The sequence below is a fragment of the Oryzias latipes genome, chromosome 12 (genome assembly GCF_053564925.1).
Source record: "Oryzias latipes strain Hd-rR chromosome 12, Olatipes_Hd-rR_3.1".
In the NCBI taxonomy this organism is placed as follows: domain Eukaryota; kingdom Metazoa; phylum Chordata; class Actinopteri; order Beloniformes; family Adrianichthyidae; genus Oryzias; species Oryzias latipes.
In genome coordinates, this window is record NC_136248.1 from 20,164,712 (window position 1) to 20,179,035 (window position 14,324).

The window sequence follows — 14,324 nt, forward strand, 5'->3', positions numbered from 1 at the left end:
GGGGGGTTCACATTCTAGCAAAAGAAACTACTATTCCAAGATTTTATTTCTTCTGGTGTTTTGCCTTTGTGTTCTTTTTACATTTTCAGATATGTAACCTGGTCAAACTCTCTTGATTTGGTTGAAAGGTGTGATGCACTTGTTGCACACATAAAAAACATTTATGGGCGCCTGTATTGTTTTGAAGTTTAGGGCTGGAACATGTCAGTTGCAGCCTCGGGGCTCAATCCAGGCCGCAGTGGCGGCATTACTTCAACAGAATTCACATTTTCCAAGTGTTAGTGTGAGAGCTCGACAGTTTCTGCACGTTGTCGATCACAAGCAAATGTCATGCTGCCTTCTGCATACATGGATGGGTGTTGTCATCAAGAAGACCCGTCCTTGTGCATGTGCATGCATGTGTGCAGAGGGTAGTGCTCTGCACGCACCATTGTATATTCCCTGAGGCGGACGGGATATCTGGCATGTGCTCTGTGATATTGATTTGCAACAGAAAACAAATGCAACACTGTTAAAAAGCTGCTGTGGCATCTTTCTGATTGAAAATTTCCCCAAAGCGCCAGCAGCCAAGGCCAGTGATGCATCAGAGCAAAACTTTAGATGCACTTTTTGACTTGATGGGACCTCACAGCCTTCCTTTTGTGTCAGCATGGGGTCATGTCTGTGTCAATTGCCGGGGCTTATTCTCCTTTAAACACTCAACCCCATTAGTGGCACATTTCAATTTAGTGGAAGGTGTCATCAAATAGGAAGCAGTGTTGACATTGTCAGCCCCTCAGAGTCTGTGGCCAAGCTGGCTTCATTAGCTAAGCAGTGGAGAGTGGTCAATACACTATATAAACTTTTACTGGGTTAGGGCTCACAGGGACTTGGAAGAGGCTATAAAAAGGTCTGAGCTGACGCGACTGATTGATGAAGCAAACTTTGTCAGCGCTTCCCTTTATGCATCAACAAGGAAGATGCACATCAAAATAAACAGAGATGGTAAATCTAAAAATTCTTACTGCCAGTACAGGGGTGATCTCTGACAGAAGGAACTGATGACTCACGCTTTTAATCTGACTGATAATTTGAAGCATCTTGCAGTTTACTTGTCCGCACAAGCAGTAGGAGTTAACTTGAATATGCTGTCTATTTCCAGCATGTTTTTGAATAAGTGCGCTGACATTTTGCTCTTTTGCTAATCTCACAATATCAGTGCTGAGGAAAACAGAGCAGCAGTAGGGTCTGTGGTTATGAGGCTTCCATGCCCTGACTGCCACTAACAGCTAGGCTGTGTAGGTTCATTAAGCAAAGCTTCAAAGACATTCCTGGAATTGATCATGGAGCTGCAAGTGATGTAATGTATGCTGTCCTGTTTATTTGCAGATTGTTAATGATAAGCAAGGACAGACTTGGTGGCACCGCTCCTGAATAGAGGAGATTGTCTGGTGAGAGTCATCAGCCCTAACACGACATGATAGGGAGAGGAAACATCGCCAGATTAGTTTATTCAACAAACGCACTGATTCCAAACGCCGCTGTGTCCGTCCTGACGTGAAGCGGACGAGATGTTCAATTGGCAGCATAATGACTTTGTAAACGCAGGCTGTTCCCCTCAAAGATGGGGCTAAAATTGATCATATGATTCTGTAACCCCCCCCTCCAACAGTGACTACAAACCATGATTTTACTACCAGAGCTGCACACGTTTTTAGTCAAAGAGCTAGCAGAACGATAAACTCTCTATCTGTCCACAAAATGTCTCTGTCAGGCATTTTGAGCCGATTCAACCATTGCTCCCATCAATTCTTGTAGCAGCCAGTTATGGCTATTGATGAAATACTATTTTTGTTAATTAGGGGATGTGCTTATTGATGGCGGCGCATTGACTACAGATTGACAGGGAAATGGTATGTGGGCAAGGAAGACATTTGCTGCTTTGGTTGTGGTTGTTAATCAGCCCTGAGTCAGGCTCATATCTTTTACCTTAATACCTTGTAGTTAGGAAGGGGTGGATTGAAGACAAGCTTAGCATGTCTGGTATTTGATGCACAATCTATAGGTAAGAAAATCAATGCTCAGTGGCTCAGAGGAATCGGATGTTGTCATTGTTATACATGGTTTTAGGTGTTTTACAGAATCACATTTATAGGCACAAACAGCAAGAAATATGTTTTTTCAAATGTAGGTTTGCATCACATTGGCTAGAGGGCTGCTAAAAGCTTGGTTAATGGTTCCAATTCACGGAAGAAAGTAGAAAAAAAAGCTCGTTGTTGCTTGTTTCTGCAGAATAGAGTCCTGACAGCTGCGTTTTGAGAGTACATTGTACACAGCTCCATTAGAACAAACCAGTCCAGTGGCATGCATCACCTGTAGAGCATAATGCAAGGGATTTGTCTGCTCAACCCCATAAACAGCCGTCAGGCTTTTTCTGTAAGCTACAGGCTGTGTGATCAAGATACTCACTGGAAAAGCCTCAGATGTGGACCATGTGTCAGAAGCATTTAGCTTGCCTTACGTGCCACCACTCGCCAGCATGCGAGATAAGCATCTTTCTGTGTTCCGAGGACTGAGAATTGGTCTGGATCTGGTTTTGCATGCTAAACGGCAAACAATTGCAAATGGGAAACAGAGGAATCCTCGGGTTATTTGTCATCAAGTTAGCGCGGTGTAAACACAGCGCGTTCCTTCACGAGAGCCATCAGTTAGGTTAGATTCAAAAATGTCTTGGGATTTGCACAGTGATGTGCCCTGATGTGGGTTTCTGCTGTCCGTTTAGCTTCCCCACCGCAGGCATCAAACATTGTGAAGCTTTACTACAACCGCACAATGTTAGAAGCTTTAACCGTTGATTCCAACCTCAAGTCCTGATGCTTTTAAGAAGAGAGTGCTAAAGCAGAGGATTCCTCCAATGAGGGAGTCTCGGACTAAGGGGGTTAGGGCAGCTTCTCTCTGGAGGTTAAGTGGGATAAGTGCGTGGCTCATGTCAACCCCACTACCCCCCAATAGTTTCTGGAAAATTTGCAAAGGGGTCAGATTGGATTACTGTGTTTTGGTATTTACATGGAGACATAAGGCTTTGAAATGGAAAACCATAGGCGGAAAAGCAAGTGCCATGCAGTCTGGAGAGCCTGGTAAAAGAAACCAGCAGTGATTTTCAATGACAAGATGGTTGAATACATGTCTTTTTCATCTGTCTGCACTACAATCAGACGTTTTATTAAAGACAATGATGATTGAGGAAACTGGATCAAGTGCAATGTAAACCCTTTAACTAAATCTGTTCTAAAAGACCTGAGATTGACATTTAATAGGAAATAGGGACGTTTTAGGCATATACTATCCCAGATGGGGCTTTGGCTCCAAGGGAGCTCCTTAAAAGCACTTAAGGAATTTTGCAGCATAGTTATACAAGATAAACTGCAGTACACTCCATCCTAAATGACCTTGTAAAAAGTAACTTAGGTGTGAGTTACCCTCAAGGTAAGCCAGGTTTTCCTGGATTTGTTCTTCAGGAGGTCTGTCATTTTTCCTGTTCAGCTTCATTGCAGCCCTGCTGGGATAAGTTTTTCTGGGTTATTTGAAGAGGGATTCTCCAACCACTCCCTGCAGGTGCTGTGTGCAGGCTTGAGCCCCCTAATCTGCGCCATTCAGTGTGGATTTTGCTACACCACAACCCTCTTTTTTTGGGTTTGTTTGTTTAAAATCCTGTGAAGATAAGGAAAATGACAGGGTGTGCATCTCAGGAAAAAACCTTTATTTTATATCAAATAGCCCCTTTTGAAAATACAAATGCAGAAAAAATGTATTTTTGTGCCTATTGTGAATTCAATGCGTATTTCAAAATAAAATTTGAATTTTAAAAATAAAATAAAATAAAATCCACAATCAACAAGTGTTTTCTTTATGGGAAGCTATCTCAACGTCATTCTTCATGGATGCTGTCGGCCACTTTCCTGCTCTACTCTCGCCGAAACTTGACCTCCCGTTTCAGGGTGATTTAACGGAGTTGTCAGGAACGGGAGCAGCACTTTGAACGCGCGCGGCTTGTTCGGGTGGCGACACTGCTGAGTGCGGTCAGTCCAATCTCTGCAGAAAGCTACTGTATGTAACCTTGTAACTATATATGAAAACCTCACTTAAGGCCTGGCATTGAGGCACTGCGAGATCAAGTGCACTTTAAAAAAAAGTCCGCCCTTAAATGGCAGCTCCGATGAAAATTAAAAAGTCATCATTAAAGTAGCAAAAGAAAGTTTTGTTTTAAAAATTAGATGTTGCTCAATAATGTTTAAAAATACAAAAAATGCATTTGTGTTGTATTTCCCTTTAGAGTTATGCATTTACAGGTTTGTCGGGTCTATAAGTCTATATACACAAAAATTAAACTTCTTTTACGTATAGTTTTGTCTAAATATCTGACCTCCATCCTATAAAACTTGGTCCAGAAACCAGCCTGATCAACCACCTTGGATTAAAACTTTCTCCGCTCAGATCTGACTTCAGAGTGACCCGAGTCAGTCACAGCGTTTGAGAGCCATTCTTTTTTACTTTTTCTTTTTCCCTTTACTGCCTGTTTGCCTCTGGTGCTTTTTCATGTCTAAATTGCCAGTCCTTGCATACTTACGACATTTGAAATATGAGACTGGTCGTATTTAAAGTTAGACAATACACCCAAACCACATGAAAATCGAAATGAGAAGGGATGCGGTTAACGGGGAGGGAGGGGAGAGGGGTGCTTTCATTTATTGAAGTCGCTACAGATGTTTTGCATAAAGACGTTTTTCGGGGTAATGAGAGGGAGTTGTTGAACGTAAACTGAACTTGGTTAAGTTAACTTATAGGCGTTTTGGAGTAACCACGAGAAAACGCGTAAAATGCTGGATTACTACAACTTTTGCAAAGAAATCAACATTTTTTTTTAAATCACTGGGGAACAAAGAAATATATTTTTAATAACTAGGTTTAATAAGTAAAATGTCATATTGAATTTGTATTTAAAATGTCTAATTCATGTATTTTATTGTGTTGCTTTACTGTGCCACGGTGGGCCGTTTACGCAAGGTTTTACTTCGCGCAATTCAAATCCATTATAAATTATTTTCCTATAGCCATTTGACACCTGTTGATTCTGATATCCAGATATTTTTTTGTATATATAAAAACATAAAGAAATAACTTAACTCGGTTTTATCCATCACCGTCCGTTTTTGTTGATTCGCGCGCGCAAACGCCAGATTATTTCCAGTGCGCACCCAGAAGACACAATTTTACTACACAACCAACCAATTAAAATCCGATTAGAAAGCATCTGAGTTGTCCAGCGCAGGGCAGTGAAAAGCCCGTAACCTTTACTCGCTGAGGTCATTCACCTAATAAGATCCATTGCCTATAGTGAAGCCGCAGACCTTCACAAATGTTCCTGGCGACCGAATGTGGCCCCAGAGACCTTTGGCATGCATCGCTGTTTAATTGGTCACTGTATTTAATAATAAGTTGGGATTCCAGTTAATTAGTGGCGAAGTGAATACGATTGAACATTATATGATTTGCTCCCGCTCCCCAGTTTGTTAGTGCGGATTTGGGCTGGATCAGCTTTTGTGCTTGACAAATGAGAAGTGAGTAGCGTGGTGCCAATGCACAGTGTCGTTTTGTGGGCTGGCGACAGTCTCTTTTCATGGGAAAAACTTAAAGGCGGCCCGCGTTATCACAGGACCTCATTATCTCATGTCTGCGACCATCTTTTGAGAGCAAGCCCTAATCAAACATGGCACAGACCTACTTTGCAGAACTTTGGTGCACAAAAACTCCCCCTTTCCACCCCTCACTTTCCCCTAAAACACACGCACTCATTTCTCTCACTCTTTTACTACAATTTCATGCATCCATTAAACACGTTCTGCGTGAAGTAATTAATCTGAGATTACTTTAATAATCTGAAACAGGTTTTCACTTGCTAAGAAGTTCTACTTTATTTTCCAAATATATTTAAGTGTTCTCAATTTATTTAAAATTCAAATGATTAAAACAATCTTTGCATTACGTCTCATCAGAGATTTCAGGTTTCTTCCTAATCTACACATTATTAAAGGGCTGTTAATTGGGCTTGATCACATGATCCATATCTTCTGTGTGCCTCTTGGTGCAAGACAGTGATGACATCCACCCCGCAGGGCTGTTTGCTCTATTTGCACAAGCCCGCAAAACCAGAGAGGAGTTGGTTCATTTGTGCAGCCATAAAGCATTTATTTACCTCCAGGTGAGTGCCGCACAGAGTGCAGAGTAAAGATCGCAGGAGAGATTTACACCTGTCTCTCCGCTCAAAAGGAGAAGCCCATAGCCTACAGAGATGGCCACTGGAGCCAGCTTGTCTGGGGCCGTGCTAGACAGCCCACCCCCTTTTTCTCCAGTGTGGATTAAACAACATCATAAAAAATGACCATCAACGCGCACACTGCAAACAGACCATTCTCCTAGGCGCCTGCCGCGCAAAGCTTTCGTTTAAGAAGCGAATGGCGGGCTGCAGAGTGCTTCCTGCGTCTTTCGTTTTTCAACACACTTCTTTGGACACTTTCCGGGCCATGTAAACACCGCGGAGCGTTTTGATGTTGCTGCTGCGGGTTTGAGAGACTTGTGGGAGGCTGCTGATGGACATCTACCAGATAAGGAGCCGCAGCTATTGCACCACAAGAGATTCTTTTTTAAATCTGTGGCTCTTTGAGACTCTTTGGATGCACACATTTAAAAAAAATGTATCTGTGAAAATTTCTATATGACAAGCTGCACACTATTGTGCACCCTTCTTTCACCCCTGTTTTACCTGTTGCTCATATCTTAACTGGGCTGTCAAGCCTGCAGGCATTTGCAAAACACATCACACCCTTTACCTGAATTTCGTTCACTGAACATATTCTGTTTAAAGATGGTCAGAATCACACTGTTTATTATATATTTATAGAGGTTAAGTTCATGAAGGCCATAACAAGTCTTATATTACTATTTTATTTATCTTTTAAATGTTAACAAAAGTCCATCTCACATTTCTTTAGTGTACTTCTTCACATATTCTACATATTTTAATATATAGTAACTGAAACCGAATGTAGCGACAAAAAACATGGGATTACATGAGGATTAGGAGCAACAACTTGGAAATATAAAAAATATCCTTAAACACCTTGTTCAAAGATATTTACCTTGTACCTTAATGCCTTTGAAAATACTTTTTTTTAAACATTTTTGGTATGTGAACAAGGCAGATTTTTTGTTTTTTGATGCATTTTAAAGTTCAAACTTTTAGGCAACTTGAAATGTGAACATTCTTTTTAAAGGTCACCCAATATGCATATGAGAAAGGAAATTAAAGAACTGATTTTAGATTTTCCGGCAATATTTAAACTTTCTACTCACAGTACCCCTCACAGGATCCTAGTTAGGCAGAATGAACTACTTTAGTAACATAACCCAAAATTTGCTGTCCATGCATGTGGGTCTTAAGAGGTTAATCTTCAATGAAAAATTTGGGCTAAAATTTGAGTGTGATGGTAAAGAATCAAGCACACACTCAGCAAATTCGCCCTGCACGGCACTGCTTCACAGAAGCCAGTTTAAAACTCTCCAGATTTTTCCCAGCCATCCAGCACAATACGGCTTTCGCAGCCACAAACACACTCGGGCATTTCTTTTCACTCTTCTCTTAACAAATTTTTTTTTTTTTTTTTTTGATGCTCAATTTAAACACCGACCACATTTGCTGGGACATTAGCCAGTGGTCACTCTGCTGTCCTCAAAGCAGGGAGGGTCTCCAACAGTCCTGTCAGGGAGTTCCATGCCCCACCGTTGTGAAAAAGGTTTCCTTTGACTTCAAAACAGGAGGACTGTAGAGGTTCTTCTTGATGGCCACAAATTAAAAGCTTTACCAGTCATTTCCTAAAGTTGTCAGCATTCACTTGCCTAACTCTTCCATAATTATTTTGGATTTTACACAGAGTTTAAAATATATTAATTTCATTTTAAAGTTCGTTTTTTTTAAAGTGTTTGATGCAAATTCCCAGAAACTTTAATAATAATTTTTTTTTTATGTGCAACAAGATAGAAACTAGGTCCGGAGCTTTTTTTTAGGATAGTTTTTGCCAAAGTGACTCCATTCAGCTGAAGTCACAGCACAAGAAAAATATTATTCAAATTAGATAAGATTTTGAGCCGACGAAAACTTGATTTTTACTCTGCAGAATGTTGCAGTAGAATCTGACCGTTGCATGGATTTCAGTTAGAAGAATGTGTCCATACGTTACACTATATTTGATTGGGGAAAGTGTACCGGTATTTAAAAGTAGTAAAATGACGAAAATTGTTTTGTTTCGCAGGCAAAAAAGTAGAATTTCTGTGATGCAAAGTGCGGCTTAGAGGAAGTTAATGGAGAACTGCAGATTTTTCTTCAGATTGTTTAATGTTTTATTTAGTCATGGAGCCTTTCAGTCATTTTACACTAGCCGTCTCTTCTGGAAAGCTGTGGGACTGGCAGCGTATGTGCAACCTGGAAATTATAAAAGGAAGCCTTGCATCCAGTGAATCCATGAGGGAATACTGAATGGGAGCAGCAGGAGCCAACAGAGAGCGGTGATTTCCAAAATGGCTCTCCTATTGAATGACAATAGCCAGACCTCTATGCCTGTCTCTTTTTCTTTCTTCATCAGACAACAAAAAAACCCCTCTAACATAATAAAAAAAAAGGGGCAAGAAGAAAATAACGAAATGTGATTTGTTTGGATTGGAGCAAATTAGATGTGATTTCAATTTGCCAGCTGAGATTTCAGTAACAAAATTTGTCATCCATGTAGGAATTTCTCTTTTTTTTGAGTGCAAATTTGCTGGTATTTTTTGATTTTTTTTTTGCAAATAATCAAGATATTTAGTAAAATTTCATTTTAGGATGTGCAGAAATACATAATCTTTAGATCACACAGAGAGTAGATTGTTAGCTTCATGAGACTTTTTGAAAATTAAAACACAAAAAAGTAAAATATTTTACTTCTTTGTGCAACAAAAACCTTTTTGGTGGAAAATTGTCTTCCACTAAGTGCATTAAATTAGTTATTTTCCCTGTGTCACTGTACCATCCTTCATTTGTGCTATGACAGTTATTTATATTCCAAAATTTTTCATTTAGTTTTGTGTTTGGTTTTTGTTTCACACCACCAGGCTGTTTATTTTTCTTAAATGTATGGGATTGTAAGACAGGAGCCCTACTTATTCTCTCAACCTTCAAGGATAGGGAAGATTTTTTTCAATAAATAATTCACCACTGATAGCCAGACCTAATGCATACATGAACAAATCTCTCAGTTACAGCCATCCTGGGAGTAAGCCAGTCCATGAGCATACTTAATAAACACATACAGAGCCTGGCAAGCTCTAGTTTCACTGATGTCTTTCCGAGAGGAAAGTATTTGAAGACAGTTGGTGAAACAGCATCCTTTCTGAGGGTGAAGGTTTAGGGGTCAGGTGTGGGTTTTGCTGTAAGGCCACGTCATCTCGTTGCGCTGTTGCTGCTGATCCTCGGGATAGATTTACTGTCTGTTTTACACAGATCGTAATGTAAGTGTTTCTTCAGCTATATCTGACATTTATGTCTAAAAGATTTTATGATCTTGCACCAAGACAAATGGCATAGAAACCCTACACGCGGAATAGCCAAATGTACAAATAAGCCCATGTATAAACACAGGTATGTGCCTCATATCTACACTGCAGTCTGTTTGAGCCCGTTATCTTTTGTGTCCACATTTACGACCGCAGGATTGACTCAGTATCAGAACCTCACATTGACCACATGTGCTCTTCACCCAGAAACATAATCCAGACATGATTCCTCTAACTCCTTTGGCTGAGGTGGCCAGATGTGCACGTATGTGCCTTTATATTGTACGTTTTTCATTATTATTATTTTTTGTGTGCATTTCAGTGAATCTCATACACTGCATATACTCTGCATTTTTGTTCTTTTGGGCTGTGAATTAAAAATGGTTTACACACTTTTACTGCATGTCATATTTAATCAAGCACATTGATTGTGTGTGCGTCGTTGTTGTTGTTATTTAGCCCATTTGTGCGTCTGCTGCATGACTCCCCACATGAAATATTCAAAGTCCAAAGAAAATGGATCTGCTGATCTGAAGTCTGTTTCACTGCCTCTCTCTGACCAGATCCCGGCGGAGCTGCCTTGGAGAAGGATCCCGGTATCACGTGTCAGTTGGATGACAAAGGTAGGCCCCGCATGACTGCCGGCGTTCAAAAATCACTCGGATACTGTTGAGGATGCAGAGGAGCACACTTTACACACCGGTTAGACCTGACTGCATGTCACATGGATGATTTGACCACCTCATGCAAATTCAACAAGGTAATTTTAGCCTCTTTAGTGAAAGCTGATTTGTGTGCTTTAAACGTTTTATTTTTTACAAAGTCATCAGTTAAATTTAAGATATGTATGTGTATTTTTAGGGTAAACTAAATTCTCACTTGACTGATTTTGTATGCTTAAAAATACGGTTTTATGATGACATCTGTTAAAGCTGAGTGTAAGATTATCAGTTGGTAAACTGCAGATCAGCTGTCATGACCTCTTCCAATCATAGGCCTTCAGGTCATTTAATCTGTGCTTTGGAGCACGGAGACCTGTACAAATGTCATGTAACCCCACGATTAAAGTGACACATACACAAAAAAAAAAGTCAAGCTCACAGAAACCGAACATCCTCGTCTCCCACTGTGCCCACCTCCCCTTTCTGGCTGTGACATGCTTCCCTAAATGTCTGCGACACTCTCCTCAGAGCGGCACAGCGCTGCACTCCGACTAAACGAGAAACAATTCGAGGAAACGGGCTACAATCTTAGGCAGGCTCCAGCGGGCTGCCATAAAAAAGAGGGGCTGCCTCTCCGGCTTTTCCCTCATGCCTTCAGCTTTGACTCTGGGCAGATGAAAGATCAATGGGGCAGCCGCTGCTGTTGCTGTCTGCCACTGCACCAGGAAGCAAGCCAATTACAAAACTTCAGAGAAGAAAAGGAGAAATGACAAAAAACATCAATCTTTATGAATGCAAAATGTGATTTGTGAGTTAGCTGGATGTGCATTTCTTCCTATCGTCCAGCTTTAAATACTTTCAAAAGCGGAATGTTTTTAGCCTGTGGATTATATTATAATCTTATTTTAACCCCACACATTCGCTGCAGTCTTTACTTCGCTCTCTTAACACTCCTTCAAACAGCCCCCCAGTCTCAAGGAGCTGAGGAACTCAAGCAGGAGCGACAGGAGGACTGGTGCAAACACATTGCAGCAGACAGACAAAATCATATTAGGTCTTTGCTGCCACTGCTGGCAGCATGTTTAAAGGAGATTTGTACCCTACCAGGAAGGAGGGTGCTTCCATTTTCCCAGGGAGGGGGTGCGGTAAACAACATGAGGGAGAGAACAGTGGAAGAGAAGAAGTGTGGTCTTTAACCGGATCACAGACACCTCTGCCCCTTCTGGCAGGAATGCAATCAGCCCCCAGTGGGGGGAGAGAGGCAGAAGAAAGGAGGAGGAAGAAACAAGCAGACAAAACAGGGGAAGGATAAAGGGAAAGAAAAAAAAGCCTGCGAGGGAAAGTGCGTGAAGGAGGGAGATGGACGAGCAGAAACGTCCTCCTGCAGCTTAAGAGAGGAAGGAGTGTCTACATATACAAACACAGACAAAAAAACAAACCAATCACCACACTCTGGCTGCGTTGAGAGCACCTCCGCTAGAGCACATAAGAAAACAAACAGAGCATTAGGCTTCTTAAATCCCATTTTAACCATGCTGCTATGGTTGTCATGACCTCAGGCCGGCTGCTGCCTAATTTGTTGTGTGACGGCTGATAGCTGAAGAGAGATCCCAAGTTACACAATGCAGAGGTGCCAAAATGTTAGATGACTGTTTAAAATTTTCTCCTTTTGTGAGTTTGTGTCATTCCAATTCAGAAAAAGAAACTGTATAATACTTTTTTTTTTCAAACAAGCACACTTTAACTGTCAACAGCTTTTCTTGGGAAACTTTAGCCCAAGTTAAATAAACACAATAAACCAGAGTGATGGGGTAATTGCTAATAATCCCTCCACTAAAGATGCTAGTTTGTGTTTTTTATGGTGTTGCCTTAAATTGGAAAAAAAAAACAACAAAACATTTATTCTTAATCCTTGTGATGATCTTTTCATGGCATTCCTGCGGGATAGCTGCGAGCGCTTTAAGTGCCAAGGGGAGATTGAGGATCAGGGGTTCATTTACAGTTCAGGCAGGAGCAATTCATTTGATCTTTACATTTTCATCTGCCCTTGGTGATTTCTTCTCTCCTTCAGCTGTTGCAGTTTTTTCTGCTCCCATAATGAAATGCTATCCTGGTGACTGCACACAGTTATGCCTTTACTGTTGGACACATGTTCTGGATGCTGTGTTTAATTCATAGTTATTCTGTCATTCAAGATTACTTGGCACACTGCAGTTCATTTTCTGTATTTGGTCTCTTGTATCGATTTCTAATTACTCCAAAAAGCGTCACGTGAATAGGTTTAGCTCTGCTGCAATATGATCACTTCATGCAGTCAAAGGTTTAATCTCTTCCAAGCAGGATGACACCAGAGCAGCCAGTTATTTACCTTGTCAATAATTTTCTGAAGTGAGGATTGCACAGATGAACCAGATGTGGTATAAACAAAATATCTCGGTGATTCAGGGCAACAACGGTAGTTATTTTTGAGGATATTAGTATGCTTGCTAAAAATAAAATACACGTTATGGTAAATGAAAGATTTTTAATTTACCTTTTCAGAACCATTATAACAGATTTTGATCATCATCACATAATTTGCTGAAGTACAAGCAAATATTTCCTTTAAAAAATTTAACATTTATTTAGTTTACTTTCCATTATCATTTCTATTAGACAAAAAAAAGCATATATTCCAGAAAATATAAAGCTTGCAATATTTCTCAGCTACCATGATAAGAACATTGTTTGTAACAGTTTAAAAAAATCAAATGCATGTAGTTATCCTTTTTTAAACATTGTTTTACCAAACAAAAGAATGATACAATGAGTCAAACGTTTTTAATATTATGTATATTTAATGTAAATTCACAGAAAGTTCCATGAACTTTCTTTACTATTATTATATTTTGCTTCTTTTTCATGTTTTTTTGCTTTTCTCTCTGAAATACTAGAATCATTCTGAGGTTCACACAACCAGCGGTGGTTTGATGCTCAAACCTTTTTCTGCTTTTCATCTCTGCGAAAGGTCATCGGTTCAGTTCCATCTTTGTGTCCGACCAAAGTGGCAGCGGGACTAAACTTATTACTAGCATATGTGGCCGGGTGAACGTGTGCATGCGCCACGGCCTATCACACAGCATCCCGCTGCCTATCAGCACCCCCAGATGGATCTTAACATTCATTAATGCAAGCCCACGACGAGCTCATGTTTCAACATGTTAATAGGGGATTCAAACATCTGGATTACCGAGAATATTGTGGCTTCCTTTTCTTTGATTTCTCCTTTTTTGGTCTTCTAAAAAGAGAAACTTATATTTTCCTCTGCTAGAGAAGAGGAAGTGGAGCTGATGTTGTTGTGGCATAGGACATCAAAGAGATGTGAGTCATGAGCAAGTAGAGGGCAGAACCTGGTCAATAGCAAGGATTTGTCATCTAATAACCCCTCTGGGGAGACTTTAGGTCTAATTTCAGAGGTGCTGAAAGTAGGATTTTATGGAGTTTGTTGCGTCCAAAGATCCTTTTGTTTCACATATTTTTTCTATTATCAGTGGCCTACTGATAAGTAATGCATACGAATGTGATATTAATTGTAAATGTATAGTTTTAGTCACAAACCAATTAGAGTCTCTAGAGAATGAAGCATCGCCATAAATAATTTCCATTCAGACTTTCATATTTATGGAAATTCATCTGTTTATCCCCTGTAGTCTGCTGATAATGTCATATTGATGGGACATGTTACGTCACACTGACAATAGTTCCTCCGTTTTGCTTGACTATTGATGTTTTCCTGCCCTTGTCTCTTGATCAGCAATATATTTAATGGTCACTTTCTGTGCTTATTCAGCACAAGACAGACTGGAGCAAGATAAACACGTCTCCATGAGCAGCATTCGTTTTAAAGGTTGAAAAAACTAGCTTGTATTTAATGAGGTCTATGTAAGAAGAGAGGGTTGACATTTGTTTCTTGCTGAATTAACAGGAAACACACCAAACGTCTTAGACTTTGAAGCTATACATTGTTCTACCTGCTATTGTTACAATCCTCTAAAGTCAGTG

The 14,324-nt window shown here is 40.3% G+C and overlaps 2 long non-coding RNA genes across 8 annotated transcripts in view; one reads left to right on the forward strand and one right to left on the reverse strand.

Moving 5' to 3' along the window:
* LOC110016063 (uncharacterized) overlaps positions 1 to 14,324 on the forward strand; it is a 67,483-nt gene that overhangs the window by 21,371 nt on the left and 31,788 nt on the right. For 3 of the 7 annotated variants that reach the window (XR_013659552.1, XR_013659551.1, XR_013659554.1), the window contains one exon: positions 10,185 to 10,244. This is a non-coding gene — a long non-coding RNA (uncharacterized LOC110016063). Of the gene's footprint in view, positions 1 to 10; positions 9,904 to 10,184; positions 10,245 to 14,324 lie in introns of those variants that run through there. The other 4 variants (XR_013659556.1, XR_013659553.1, XR_013659555.1 and 1 more) reach the window with 4 other exon arrangements.
* Positions 9,908 to 11,516, reverse strand: LOC105355231 (uncharacterized). The gene is made up of 2 exons (XR_909696.3): positions 11,388 to 11,516; positions 9,908 to 10,287 (listed from the first exon to the last, which is right to left on the reverse strand). It is a non-coding gene; the product is annotated as an uncharacterized LOC105355231 (long non-coding RNA).